Source organism: Cebus imitator, unplaced genomic scaffold, assembly GCF_001604975.1.
Source record: "Cebus imitator isolate Cc_AM_T3 unplaced genomic scaffold, Cebus_imitator-1.0 Scaffold511, whole genome shotgun sequence".
Taxonomy (NCBI): Eukaryota; Metazoa; Chordata; class Mammalia; order Primates; family Cebidae; genus Cebus; species Cebus imitator.
In genome coordinates this window covers 28,152-42,929 of record NW_016107826.1, presented here as the reverse complement: position 1 = coordinate 42,929, position 14,778 = coordinate 28,152, and the positions used below count along the sequence as shown (strand labels likewise).

Here is a 14,778-nt window from a genome sequence, read left to right as displayed (position 1 = left end):
GGATGCAAGGCTGGTTCAATATACGAAAATCAATAAATGTGATTCATCACATAAACAGAACTAAAGACACAAACCATATGATTATCTCAAAAGACTTTTGATAAAATTCAACATCCTATCATGTTAAAAACTCTCAATAAACTAGGTATTGAAGGAACATACCTCAAAATAATAAGATCCATCTATGAGAAACCCACAACCAACATTATACCGAGTGGGCAAAAGCTGGAAGCATTCCCCTGAAAACCCACACAAGACAAGGATGCCCTCTCTCACCACATCTATTCAACATAGTATTGTAAGTCCTGGCCATAAGCAAACAGGAAAAAGAGGAAGAAATAATGGCATCCAAACAGGAAGAGAGGAAGTTAAATTACCTTTGTTTGCAGATGACATGATTTTATATCTAGAAAACCCCATAATCTGAGCCCAAAATCTCCTTCAGCTGATAACCAGCAAAGTGGCAGGATACAAATCAAGGTACAAAAATCACTAGCATTCCTACAGACCAACAACAACCAAACTGAGAGCCAAATCAGAATGGCAATCCAATTCACAATTGCCACACATACACACACACACACACACACACACACACACACACACCCCTAGGAATACAGCTAACCAGGAAGGTGAAAGATCTCTTAGTGTTGAGAATTACACAACACTGCTGAAAGAAATCAGAGATGACACACAAATAAATGGAAAACATCCCATGCTGGTGGAAAGGAAGAATCAATATCATTAAAATGACTATACTACACAAAGCGATTTACAGATTCAATGCTATTCCTATTAAACTACCAAAGGCATTCTTCAGAGAACTAGAAAAAATTATTTTAAAATTTATATGGAATCAAAAAAGAGCTCAAATAGCCAACACAATACTAAGCAAAAAGAACAAAGCTGGAAGTATCATGTTTCCTGACTTCAAACTATACTACAAGGCTACAGGGACCAAAACAGCATGGTACAGGTACAAAAACAGGCATACAGACCAACAGAACAGAAGAGAAGGCCCCAAGTAAGGCCACACATCTATGACTATCTGATCTTCGACAAAGCTGACAAAAACAAGAATGGGGAAAAGACTTCCTATTCAATAAATGGTGCTGAGTTAACTGGCTAGCCATATACAGAAGATTGAACCTGGATCCCTTCCTTATACATATACAAAAGTAAACTCAAAATGGATTGAAGACTTAAATGTAAAACCCAAAATTATAAAAACACTGGAAAACAACCTAGGCAATACCATCCTGGACCTAGGAACAGGCGAAGAACTCATGACAAAGACACCAAAAGCAATCACAAAAGCAAAAACTGACAAATGGGATCTAATTAAATTTAAGAGCTTCTGCACAGCAAAAGAAACTATCAACAGAGTAAACAGACAACCTACTGAATGGGGAAAAAATCTATCTCAGATGCATAGTTTGCAAAAATCGAGATTCAGAGAAAATCCACCATCCACAAGAAACTCAAACAACATTATGAGGGAAAAACAAACAACCCCATTAAAAAGTGAACAAAGGACATAAACAGATACTTCTTAAAAGACATATATGTTGCCAATAAGCATATGAAAAAAGCTCAATATCACTGATAATTAGAGAAATGAAAATCAAAACCACAATGAGATACCATCACACAACAGTCAGTATGGCTATTGCCAAAAAGTCCAAAAATAACAGATGCCAGTGAGGTGGGGGAGAAAAGGGAACCCTGAGACATTGTCGGTGGGAGTATAAATTAGTTCTACCATCGTGGAAAGCAGTAAAGCGTTTCCTCAAAGCGCTAATATCAGGGCTACCATTTGATGCTGCAATACCATCACTGGGTATACACCCAGAGAAGGAATATCTATCATAATGACACAGACACCTGAATGTTCACTGCAGCACTGTTCACAACAGCAAAGACATGGACTCAAACTAAATGCCCATCAATAACAGACTGGATAAAGAAAATGTGGTATATATATACCACAGAATATTATGCAGCCATAAAAAAGAATGAGATCATGTCTTTTGCAGGAACATGGATAATGTTGGAGGCTATCATCCTTAGTAAACTAAGGCAGTAACAGAAAACCAAATACTGCATGTTCTCCCTTATAGGTGGGAACTAAATGTCAATAACTTATGAACACAAAGAAGAGAACAACAGGCACTGGGGTCTACCTGAGAGAGGAAGGTGGGAGGAAGAAAATGAGCAGAAAAGATAACTATTGGTTACTGAGCTTAATACCTGGGTGATGTAATAATATGTACGACAAACCCTATGACATGTGTTATCTATGTAACAAGCCTACATATGTATCCCCAAACCTAAAATAAATTTTTTAAAAGAAACGAGTAACCAGGAGAAAAAAAAGAAAGAATACCAAAGCCCTCCTCATCATAGTGGAAATAGTGAATAATTACAAAATGAAACTTTCCTCCTGAAAATTAACTTTGACTATATCATAGATAATAAATATCAATAATTCTAAAGTAAAAAAAAAAAGTCACACTGTCTTCCTACCTCCAAATGACTGCACCACCTGCCCAAGAATGGTTCTTAACCAGGCTGAAATTATAGACATAGAATTCAGAATCTGGATGGCAAGGAGGATTGCCAAGATTCAGGAGAAAATTGAAACCAACTCCAAGGAAACTAAGGAATAGAATAAAACAATACAAGAACCTATGGATGAAATAGTCACTTTAAGAAGAAACCAAACTGATCTGATAGAGCTGAAAAATTCACTAAAAGAATTTCATAATATAATCAGAAGTACTGAGGAAGGAATAGACAAAGCTGAGGAAAGAATCTCAGAGTTCAAAGACCAGTTCTTTGAATGAACTCAATGAGATAAGAATAAAGGCAAAAGAATAAAAATAATGAACAAAACCTCCAAAAAAATATGGGATTATATAAACAGACCAAACATGTGACACACTGGCATACCTGAAAGAGACAGAGAGAAAGTAACTTGGAAAACACAATGAAAAATTATGAAAATTTCCCTAACCTCACTGGGGAGGTCAACATTCAAATTCAGGAACTGCAGAAAACCCCTGTAAGATACTATTCAAGACAACCATTCTGAAGACAAATAGTCATCAGATTCTCCAAGGTCAAGGTGAAAGAAAAATATCTTAAAGGGAGCTAGAAAGAAGGGAGAGGTTATTTACAAAGGGAATCCCATCAGGCTAACAGCTGACCTTTCAGCAGAAACCCTACAAGTCAGAAGAGATTGGGGACCTTTATTTGGCATTCTTAAAGAAAGGGTACTCTAAGAATTTCATATCTAGCCAAACTATGCTTCATTAGTGAAAGAAAAATAAAATCGTTTTCAGATAAGCAAATACTAAGGAATTAACTACCACTAGGTTTGCCTTGTAAGAGGTCCTTATGGAAGCATTAAACATGAAAAAGAAAGGACATTACAGGCCACCACAAAAACACACTTACGTACATAGACCATTGTCACCATAAAGCAACTATACAATCAAACGTATATAACAAGCAGCTAACAGCATAATAACAGGATCAAATCCTCATAAATCAATACTGACCTTGAATATAAATGGACTAACTGCACTACTTAAAAGATACAGAGTGGCAATTTGAATAAAGAAACAAGACCCAACTATATGCTATCTTCAAGAGACCCATCTCATACACAATGACACCCATAGGCTCAAACTAACGGATAGAGAAAAATCTATCAAGCAAACAGAAAACAAAAAAGAGACAGGGTTGCTCTTTAAGACAAAACAGACTTTAAAGCAACAATGATCAAAAAGGACTAAGAAGGGCATTATATAATGATAAAAGGTTCAATTCAACATGAAAACATAACTATCCTAAATATACATGCATCCAACACTGGAGCACCCAGATTCATAAAACAAGTTCTTAGAGACCTACAAAGAGACTTAGATAACCACACAATAATAGTGGAAGACCTCATCTTGACACCCATTGACAGTACTAGACAGATCACCAAGGCACAAAACTAACCAAGATATTCAGGACTTAAACTTGACACTTGACCACATGGACCTAACAGACATCTACAGAACACTCCACTCAACTACAACAGAATACACATTCTTTTTATCTGCACATGACACATACCGTAACATGACCACTCAGCCATAAAGGAATTCTCAACAGATTAAAAGAAAAAACTGAAATCATAACACACTCTCAACCACAGTACAAAAATCCAGAAATCAACACCAAGAAAATATCTCAAAACCATATAATTATGTGAAAATAAAATAATCTGTTCCTAAATGACTTTCAGTAAACAACGAAATTAGGTCAGAATTCAAGAAATGTTTTCGAAAACAAAGAAATGACATACCAGATTCTCTGAGTCACAGCTAAAGCAGTTTTCAGAGGAAAGTTTACAGCACTAAACATCTGTATCAAGTAGTTAGAAAGATCACAAATTAACAACCTAACTTCACACCTAGAGAAGCCAAAAAAAAAAAAGTAAACTAGCCCCAAAGCTAGCAGAAGAAAAAACCAAAATCAGAGCTAAACTGAACAAAACTGAGACATGAAAACTACACAAAAGATCAATGAAACCAAAACATGGTTCTCCGAAAGAATAAATAAGATTGACAGACCACTAGCTAGACAAATAAAGAAAAAAGGCAGGAAGTCCAAATAAACACAATCAGAAATGACTAACTGGATATTACAACTGACCTGATAGAAATACAAAAAAACCCTCAGAGACTTTTATAAACACCTCTACCCACACAAACTAGAAAATCTAGAGAAAATGATAAGTTCTTCAAAAGATACAGCCTCCAAAGATTGAATCAGGAAGAAATTGAAACCCTGAACAGACCAATAACGAATTTCAAAATGAATTCAGTAATAAAAAGCCTACAACCAGAAAAAGCCCTGGAAAAGACAGATTCACATTCCACCAGACATATAAAGAAGAACATGGCTGAGCGTGGTGGCTCATGCCTGTAATGCACGTTGGGAGGCCAAGGCAGGCAGATGACAAGGTCAGGAGATCAAGACCATCCTGGCTAACATGGTGAAGCCCCATCTCTACTAAAAATACAAAGAACTAGCCAGACATCGTGGCAACGGCCTGTAGTCCCAGCTACTCAGGAGGCTGAGGCAGGAGAATTGCTTGAACCCTGGAGGCGGAGGTTGCAGTGAGTAGAGATCACGCCATTGTACTCCATCCTAAGCAACAGAGAAAGACTCCATCTCAAAAACCACTGCATTCCATCCTGGATGACAGAGAGAGACTCCGTCTAAGAAAAAAAAAAAAAAAAAAAGAGCTGATACCAACCCTACTAAAACTACTCCAAAAACCGAGAAGAAGGGACTCCTTGCCAAATCATTCTATGAAGCTAGCATCACTCTGATACCATAACTTTGTAGAAACACAATGACAAAAGAAAACTTTAGGCCAATATCCCTGATGAATATAGATGCAAAATCCTCAACAAATACTAGCACAACAAATCCAGCAGCACATCAAAAACCTAATCCACCATGATCAAGAAGGCTTTATTCCTGGTATACAAGGTTGGGTCAACATATGCAAATTAGTAAATGTGATTAATCACATAAACAAAACTAAAATCAGAAACCATATGATCATCTCAATAGATGCAGAAGACTTTTGATAAAATCTAACATCACTTGGTGTTAAAAATTCTCAAGAAACTAGGCATTGAACGAACATACCTTAAATAAAAAGAACCATCTATGACAAACCCACAGCAAACATCATGCTAAATGGGCAAAAGCTAGAGACATTTCCCTTGAAAGCCAGAACAAGACAAGCATGCCCACTCTCACCACAACTATTTAACATGGTACTGGAAATTCCAGCCAAAGCAATTAAGCAACAAGCATCCAAATAGAAAGAAAGTCAAACTATCTCTGTTCACAGAGGATATGATATGATTTGATTTTATACTTAGAAAATCCCACACTCTCTACTTAAAATCTCCTAGATCTGATAAACAAACTTCTGCAAGGTTTTAGGATACAAAATCAATGTACTGCTTGCTACAGCAGCACAAATACTAAAATTGGAATGATACAAAATCAATGTCAAAAAATCAGTAGCATTTCAGCAACAATGTCCAAGCTGAGAGCCAAATCAAGAATGCAATGCCATTCACAATAGCCACAAAAGAAATAAAATACCCAGGCATACAGCTCAACAGGGAGATGAGAGATATCTACAATGAGCATTGCAAAATGCTGCTAAAGAAATCAGAAACAACACAAATGGAAAGATATTCCATACTCATGGAGAGAAAGAATTAATATTATTAAAATGGCCATGCCACTGAAAGCAATTTACAGATTCAACGCTACTCCTATCAAGCTACCAATGACGTTTTTCACAGAACTAGAAAAAAAAAATCTAACATTCATATGGCACCAAAAAACAGCCTGAATACCCAAAGCAATCCTAAACAGAAAGAACAAAGCCAGAGGCATCATACCATCTGACTTCAAACTGTACTGCAAAGCTACAGTAACTAAAACAGCATGGTACTAGAAAAAATAAAAAAAGACACATAAAACATTGAAGCAGAATAGATAACCCAGAAATAAAGCCACACACCTAAAACCATCTGATCTTTGACAAAGACAACAACAACAAACAATGGGGAACAGACTCCCTATTCAATAAAGGGTGCTAGGACAACTGGCTAGCCTTATGCAGAAGACTGAAACTGAACTATTTCCTTTTACCATACACAAAATCCATTCAAGATGGATTAAAGACTTACAGGTAAAGACTAGAACTATAAAAACTCTAAAAGAAAATCTAGGCAATATCATTCTGAACCTAGGCCCCAGCAAAGATTTCGAATGAAGACTCCAGAAGCAATTACAACAAAAATAAACATTGAAAATAAAGACGTAATTAAACTAAAGAGCCTCTCAACAGCAAAAGAAACTATCAACAGAGTAAACAGACAACCTATAGAATGGGAGAAAAATTTTCAAACTATGTATCCTACAAAGGTCCCATAGCCAGGATCTCTGAGGACCTTAAACAAATTAAGCAAAAAAAAAAATATAAATAAGTAAAAACCATTAAAAATGAGCAAAGAACATGAACAGACAATTCTAAAAACAAGATATATATGGCCAACAAGCATATGAAAAAATGCTCAACATCACTGAGCATTAGAGAAATGCAAATCAAAACCAAAATGGGAACCATCTCACAACAATTGGAATGGCTAATACTAAAAAGTCAAAAAGTAACAGCTGCTACTGAGGTTGTGAAGAAAAGTGAATGCTTACACAGTGCTGGGGGAATGTAAATTAGTTCAGCCACTGTGGAAAGCAGTTTGGAGATTTCTCAAACAACTTAAAAAAGAAAGAACAGGTATTCAACTCAGCAATCCCATTCCTGGGTACACACTCAAAGGAATATAAACCATTCTAATAAAAAGACAACATGCACTCATACGTTCATCACAGCACTATTCAAAAACACCAAGACATGGAATCAACCTATATACCCATCAACAGTGGTCTGAATAAAGAAAGTGTGGCACATATACACCATGGAACACCACACAGCCATAAAAAAGAATAAAATCATGTCCTTTGCAGCAACATGGATAGAGCTGGAGGCCATTATCCTAACTGAATCAATGCAGCAACAAAAAAACCAAATACCACATGTTCTCGCTTATATGTGAGAGCTAAACATCAAGTACACATGGACAAAAAAGGGAACAATACACAATGGGGAGGCTGAGACAAGAATGAGAGTTCAAAAGCTACCTTTCAGGTCACTGCACATGTACCCCCTGAACTAAAATAAACATTGAAAAGGAATAAAAGTTTAAAAATAAGATAAAATCTACTCTCTTAGCAATTTCCAAGTAAAAAAATAAATAATCTGATAAGAAGAAATGGAAATACACAATAATAAGCTTTGCTTTGATAGTCTTCACAGTGTTATTTTATCTGAAGCAAAAATTATGTCAATTATGTGTATTACAAAAGAGATCATTTTCCCAAAATGAAGACAAGAAAAAATATTAGAGAAAGCACCATAGCAATTCTATCTCTAATTTTTCTGCAACTTAGCTATGAAACCTTGAGTAAGTCAGTCATCTGCCATCTCATCTGTAGTAATCAATTTTAATTTGCCAAGAAGTTATAAGTAAAATTGTGATACAATTTTTCATTCATTAAATTAAAGCAAAGTAATTGATTTAAATGAGGTTTATAACTAAAATAGCTCAATGTAGCACCCCTCAAGAGTATCTAATAAATTATGACAGTGTACAAAACATTCAGGGCTAACAAGGACAACAAAAAAAGACATTGTTACCTTGAACTTATGAGCAATTGGACATTTTCGATTTTTAAAAATTCCCTTCCTTCTTAACAGATTATATTTTAAAAAATTGTTATCGTTTTGGACATTGTTAAATTACACACTCAAATTACTCAATTGAACTCATTACTCTACAAATAGAAATTATGTGGTACATGATCTGAACAAATGGCTTATTCCTATAGGACTGTATACAGTGCATACCTTCCAAGCACTCACTGTTGAATACAGTAGTCTTAGTGGATTACACAGGGTCAACTGAGTAATTCAGAATTACATACTGAGATGAAGCTGGCAATTTGCACTCCCTCATTCTACCCTCCATACTATTCCAATCTGTAGAGCTATATTACTTTTTTTCATTTTGATGCTGGGTGCCCTCTCTGCTGTCAATTCTGGAGCTCATCATCCATCACTATTATTGATTTTTGCCACTCTCCATCTAGTCAAATCCAACTGCTACACTGATATCTGAAACATCTTTTCTGTTTCTTCATCACTTTTGACTCCTCTGGTCCCTGCTCTTCTCAGCTACAAAACAAAAGAAATCTACTACGCAGGCACAGTCAGCCATTTAATATACTCCTTTCCTTCCAATTAAAAAGAAAAAAAAAAATCAAAACAGGCCAAGATAGTCTTTGGCTTTTCTGAACTGTTTTCATAGCAATTTGAACCAAAAGGTTTATTTATTATTATTAAAAATGTTTTTTTTTTTTCATTCCTAAGTTTGGAGTTACTATAGATACATAGTCTATAGACAACCGAGAGGTTTTACAATTATAGAATTAAAGAGTTAAAAAGCAGTAACAGATACGGTGGCTACCTTCTAAACCCTTAAAAAGTCCACCAAATAAATCTCGAAAAATTTTTATTAAATCATATCTTAAAATGAATTCATAGAACTCCAAAAGTATATACCAGTGGTCAAAAAGCAAATGAAAAGATGCTTAATATCACCAATCATTAGAGAAATGCAAATTAAAAACACAGAGAGATACTACTTTACACCCATCAGGATGGCTATTATCAACCAAAAAAATGTGTTTGGCAAGGATGTGGAGAAATGTTGGTGAGGATGTGCAGAAACCAGACTCCTTTGCATTGCTGGTGGGAATGTGAAATGAGGTGGCTGGTGTGGAAAAGTGTGTCAATTCCTCAAATATATAGAGAGAGACATATAAAATGTCCATGTGATCTAGCAATTTCCCTTCTGGACAGATATCGAAAAGAAATGAAAGCAGAGATTTGAACAGATATTTGAACTCTCATGTTCATAGCAGCATTATTCACAATAACCAAAAGATGGAAACAATCTAAGTATCCATGGACAAATGAATGGATAAACAAAATGTATTAATAGCGTACACACACAATGGATAATTGTATTTCACCTTAAAAAGAACATTCTGATACGTGCTACAACATGGATGAAGCTTGGATACATCATACTAAATGAAATAAGACAGTCACAAAAGGTTAAATAGTGCATAATTCCGCTTATGTCAGATACCTAGAGTAGTCAAATTCATAAGAGGCAGAAAGTAGATTGGCAATTATCAGGGGCTGAAGGTAACAGAAAATGAGGTGTGAGTGTTTAATAGGTATGAAGTTTCAGTTAGGGATGATGAAAAACTTCGGAGAATGAGTGAAAAGTAAAGTTGAAATAGTACAGGGACATACTCCATACTTAGATACCAATGACTACTGTGCAAACCCAATCTGACTCTAAAAACAGAGACAGTACAAGTTGTATACAACTGAGTAAATAGTGCTTACTTTTGTTAGAGCTCAATGAAGAGCGTGGAAACATCTCTACATATCTACAGAAGCCAGATTCTTCTCAGGGTCTGTCTAGGAAAGCTGAGAAAAATAAACTGTAAATAAATAAAATCCCTCATGCGCCCAAATTACGGAATAAATATTCTTGAGATTGTTGCCTCCATGCCTACATCCTTGCTATTCCAAAATATATCAAACATGCTCCTGTCTCTGTGCCTTTGTACTAGGCCAACTCATTCCCCAGATACTTGCAGAGCTAACTCTCTCACTTCATTCATATCTCCACTCAAATGTTCCCTTATCTGAGAGGCTGGCTGGGATAGACCACCCTATCAAAATGGCATCCTCTAGCACTCTCTTTCCCCTTAATTTGCTTTATTTTTCTCCATATCTTTTTTTTTTTTTTTTTTTTTTGGAGAGGGAGTCTCACTCTGTCACCCTGGCTGGAGTGCAGTGGCCTGATCTGGACACATTGCAACCTCCACTTCTTTGGTTCAGCAATTCCCCTGCCTCAGCCTCCCAAGTAGCTGGGACTACAGGCACACGCCGCCACACCCAGCAAATTTTTTGTATTTTAGTAGAGATGGGGTTTCACCGTGTTGTCCAGGCTGGTATCGAACTCCTGAGCTCAGGCAATCTGCCCACCTTGGCCTCCCAAAGTGTTAGGATTACAGGCATGTGCCACTGCACTCACCCTTTCTCTATATCTCTTAATCACTACTTGTTATATATTTGCTTGTTAATTATACCTCTCCATCAACTAGAATGTAAGCTCCAGGAGCAAAAGGACTTTCTATTTTGTTCACTACTGTCTTCCCATCACCTGAACACTATCCGGTACACTGAAGGTTGCCAGAAAATATTTGCTAAATGAATAAACATGTGGATGTTCATGGTTTCATAGATAATATTTCCCCTTTGGCCTTGGTACTATTCTACCATATGCAGCAGTCATAGCCTGAAAGCTACCGCAGCACCCCCAACTTTTCTGTGTAGGCTTCACCGGCTAAGTAGAAGTAACACCTAGTTTAAAAGTCTAAAAGAAGCCTGGTACCAGCACTGTCACTGGGGCCTTAAAAAAGCAGATCCAAAAACACTCTTACTCAGTTTCTACATTTGCTAAATGTACACAGCGTAACTGTCCTTCACATTGTGGGATAAAGAATACACCTTATCAATGTGATATTTATTATGCACTACATGGCATGTGTTAATACAAACGATGTCATGTATTGCATTAAAAAAATCGCATTGGTACTTTCATAAACATACAAGGCACTTGAAGACAAAAACCAGAGAATTTTTCCCTCTACAGCTTTTTTAAGGGCTTGGGAGAAACGGACAAATGCAACAACACTGCATGTCACTAAATACAGTATATCCAAAACACAAATAATGAGTTTCTTGGCCCAGCAGATTTATGCCGTGGACCCCTGTATGTTAAATACCTGGATGAGGGAAAGAGAAGACTGCTTCCAAAACATACTTACTTTATTTCAAAGTCAAAAGTATTCGACACTTAATTCATACTGCATCCCAGAGAAACGTCCCACCTGCGCCCATGCATGTTACAAATTTTGAGAGCATTTTATAGCTGCATTTTCATCCATCTGCAGTGAATGACTTCTGGTAAAGCGTTGGCAGTTAATAACACTTTTTGCAGGAAAAAAAATTAATCAAAGAACCACAATACCTCCTCTTCCCAGAAAGCGGAGGAGGGCCCATTACTCTGTCTCCAGGGACTCCCAGAATCCCATACGCCCAGATATAAGGAAAGTCATCCAGGGAACACACGTGTCGCTCCCGCCTGGGAGGTGGAAATGTCACACGGGACCTGCCCATCAGCGGTGGCCCAGACACAGGTCAGAGGTGTCCGCAGGGAACACAGCGTGGTTCCTGACAGCCTCGGGCCCCAGAACCAGCGACCCCCGCCCAAGACCGACCCAAGCTAGCCCCCTCCTCGGATTTCGACCCAGGCCTAACCCCGGGGCTCACAACCCCGCAAACGCAGTCCTACCTGAGCTCTGCCCCCAGCTACAGGGCTGAGGGGGCAGGCGGGAGGAGGCGTGGCCTTCCAGTTCGCCAGTCGAACTCCCTCGTGCGGTTGTTGCGACTTTCCCTCTCGGGATCCGCGCCCCGACCAAGTTAGTGTTGCACTTCCGGGGTCTGCAGGAGACTGAAACGTCATTACGCACGCGACGGCAGCGGCGAAGACAACCCGGAAATAGGCGGGGCGCGGCCCCCGGGTTGGTTCTGTGGTGATAAGTGGACTGTGGAGAGTGGCCCGCTTGAATTAAATGTAAACCTTTTGTGTACTGCTGGGCTCTGCTCGCCCTTCCTAATGAAGGCTGCCTGGGTAGCCGTAGAGGACGACGCCACCCTAAAACCTTGTTCTCCAGGCGGAATTTTAAAAACCATTCTGAGGATGGCCTTACAGCCAATTCCCCACTCCCCCACTCACAGTGTATCTGACTTTACCCTGTCCATTCAACTCCAGAAACACCAGAAGGTCGAGATTTGGAAGATAAAATTTACCTTCGAATTATGACATGTAAAACAGGAAGTTAATGCTAGCATGCTAATGACAATTGAAAGTTTTCTCGTTATCATACTTGACTCAAATGGGAATCTTAACGGATATTAATGTTTTTTCCAGAAACAGATTTGAAAGGTATTTCAAGGGTACATCTGTGGGGAGGAATGGGAGCAACTGATTTTTAATTTTGGATACTACTCTCAGCGTATTTAGTCCAAAACTGTTCATTTAATCTAGATGCTTGGGGCACAAAGCTGAGTTAGGCCTCCTCTCATCTCAGGCAGCTAAGTAGAAGGAAGGTCTGGTGGCTGACAAGTAAACCAACAGTTATGGTGTTCTTCAAAGAGGAGATCCCAGGCTCTCTATACTTCACTCCCACATTGTTTGTACTTCTTAATCTCTACTCTTTACTTGTTTCCTTCATAAAAGTAGAATGCTATTCATTTATTTATTTACAAATGTGACCTGTCCCACTAAAATGTAAACTCATTGATGGTAGTGACCTTGTTTTTTAAGGTATCCTCAACCATACAACAACAGTGCCTGTCCACAAAGTAGACAATATTTATTGAAAGACTGAATGATAACGGTGGTAAATACTAGATTGGGGAAATTTAGAAAAGTGTATAGGATCAGAGCCGAATGATATAAGTGGTGGAATATAAGGAGCAATGTTCCCAAGAGGGAAGAGAATCCACTGGAGTTAGCCAGGACTGAGTACCTGGATAAAGCCCAGGCATTGCAAGACTGTTAGGGCTTCATTTCTGGAAAGAACTCAAATGGTTTGTAGAGTGACACTTTATACTTAAGAGGAAAGCAACAGCCAGATTTTGAAAAGCTTTAGATGTCGTGCTGAGTATTTGATTTTCTGCTGCAGACAAGTGGGGAAACTGAAGGATTGTTGAACAGAGGAGGGAAACATTTTTATTTTCGTAGACTTTGGCAACAGTGACAAATTATATTAAAAAGATGAGGCTCCCCCAAAATATATAATCCCTGTTTAACCATGAGAAAAACATTAGACAAAAATACCTGACCAGTACTACCACAAATAGCTAAGGTCATGAAAAATAAGGAAAGTCTGAGAAACTGTCTGAGCCAAGAGGAGCCTAGACAGACCAACTTTAATATGGGATTCTGAAACTAGAAATAGAATGTTAAGTGGGAAAACTAGTGAAAATTGAATAAAAATTAAAATTTCATTAAGAGAATATACCAGTGTTTACATATAACATGGAGATGGGTCAAAAGATGAGTGACATGACCTTTCAATGTTTCCGGGTTAGAGACCCACTCAAGAATTAGAGGAATGTACTTTGCTCAATACTAACCTATTGAGCAAACATATGGATGCTTCAGCTTATAATTCCAGCTGGATTTACATGGGAATGAATGAGCCTTAGTATTGTTCCAATCCTTGCTTCTTTCAGCTGAGGTCCCAAATTTTATAAAGCAGAGACAAGGCATCCCCTCTATGCCCAGTTCTGAATTCCTGACCCACAGGAACAATTAGAGATAATGAAAATGGTTCTTGTTATTTGAAGCCAGTAAATTTTGGAGTGATTTGTTTTTCAGCAAAAGAAACTAATATGCTGTATGGCAACAACCAACGAGTAAATATCCTTTCAAGTCCAATCCTGACTAAGATGTCAAAATCAAGAATGAGGAGGTTATGTGCTAAAACAGAGTGAGTCATTTTCTCTCCTTACTCTACCCTTAAATGGTAAAGTAGACTCCTGCCTCTGCTGACCACAAAAATATCTTCTGCAAATCTGTGAGGAGAAAGGAAGGAAAGCAGCAAAAATTGTGTGTGGGCTTAGGTGTTTTTTTAGAATTACAACAGCCCATGTGTAGCTTAGCGGAAACCATTACGATGATGACTACACAATATAGTACAAAATTTCCCCTCATTTTAGCCATAGTCATCTAAACAGTTCAAGTTAGTTTATTTATAGTTTAATTTATACATCTCCAGGGAAGCCAGAAACTTCAGTTTCTCTCGCCACCTCTCTTCTCTTGCACTTCAAGATCCTGCTGAGATAAGAAAAAGGGAAAGGAGATTTGTTCCCTCCTGGCTAACAGCTGGTCCATCTTTGCTCACTAGGAT

The 14,778-nt window shown here is 37.8% G+C and overlaps 1 protein-coding gene across 6 annotated transcripts in view; it reads right to left on the bottom strand.

Annotated features, from left to right (window-relative positions):
- FAM172A (family with sequence similarity 172 member A) overlaps window positions 1-12,329 on the bottom strand; it is a 508,558-nt gene extending 496,229 nt beyond the window's left edge. For all 6 annotated transcript variants that reach the window (XM_037733283.1, XM_037733284.1, XM_037733288.1 and 3 more), the window contains exon 1: window positions 12,153-12,329. The gene's annotated coding sequence lies outside the window, so the exon portion shown is untranslated. The remainder of the gene's footprint in view (window positions 1-12,152) is intronic.
- Window positions 12,330-14,778: the final 2,449 nt, after the last annotated feature.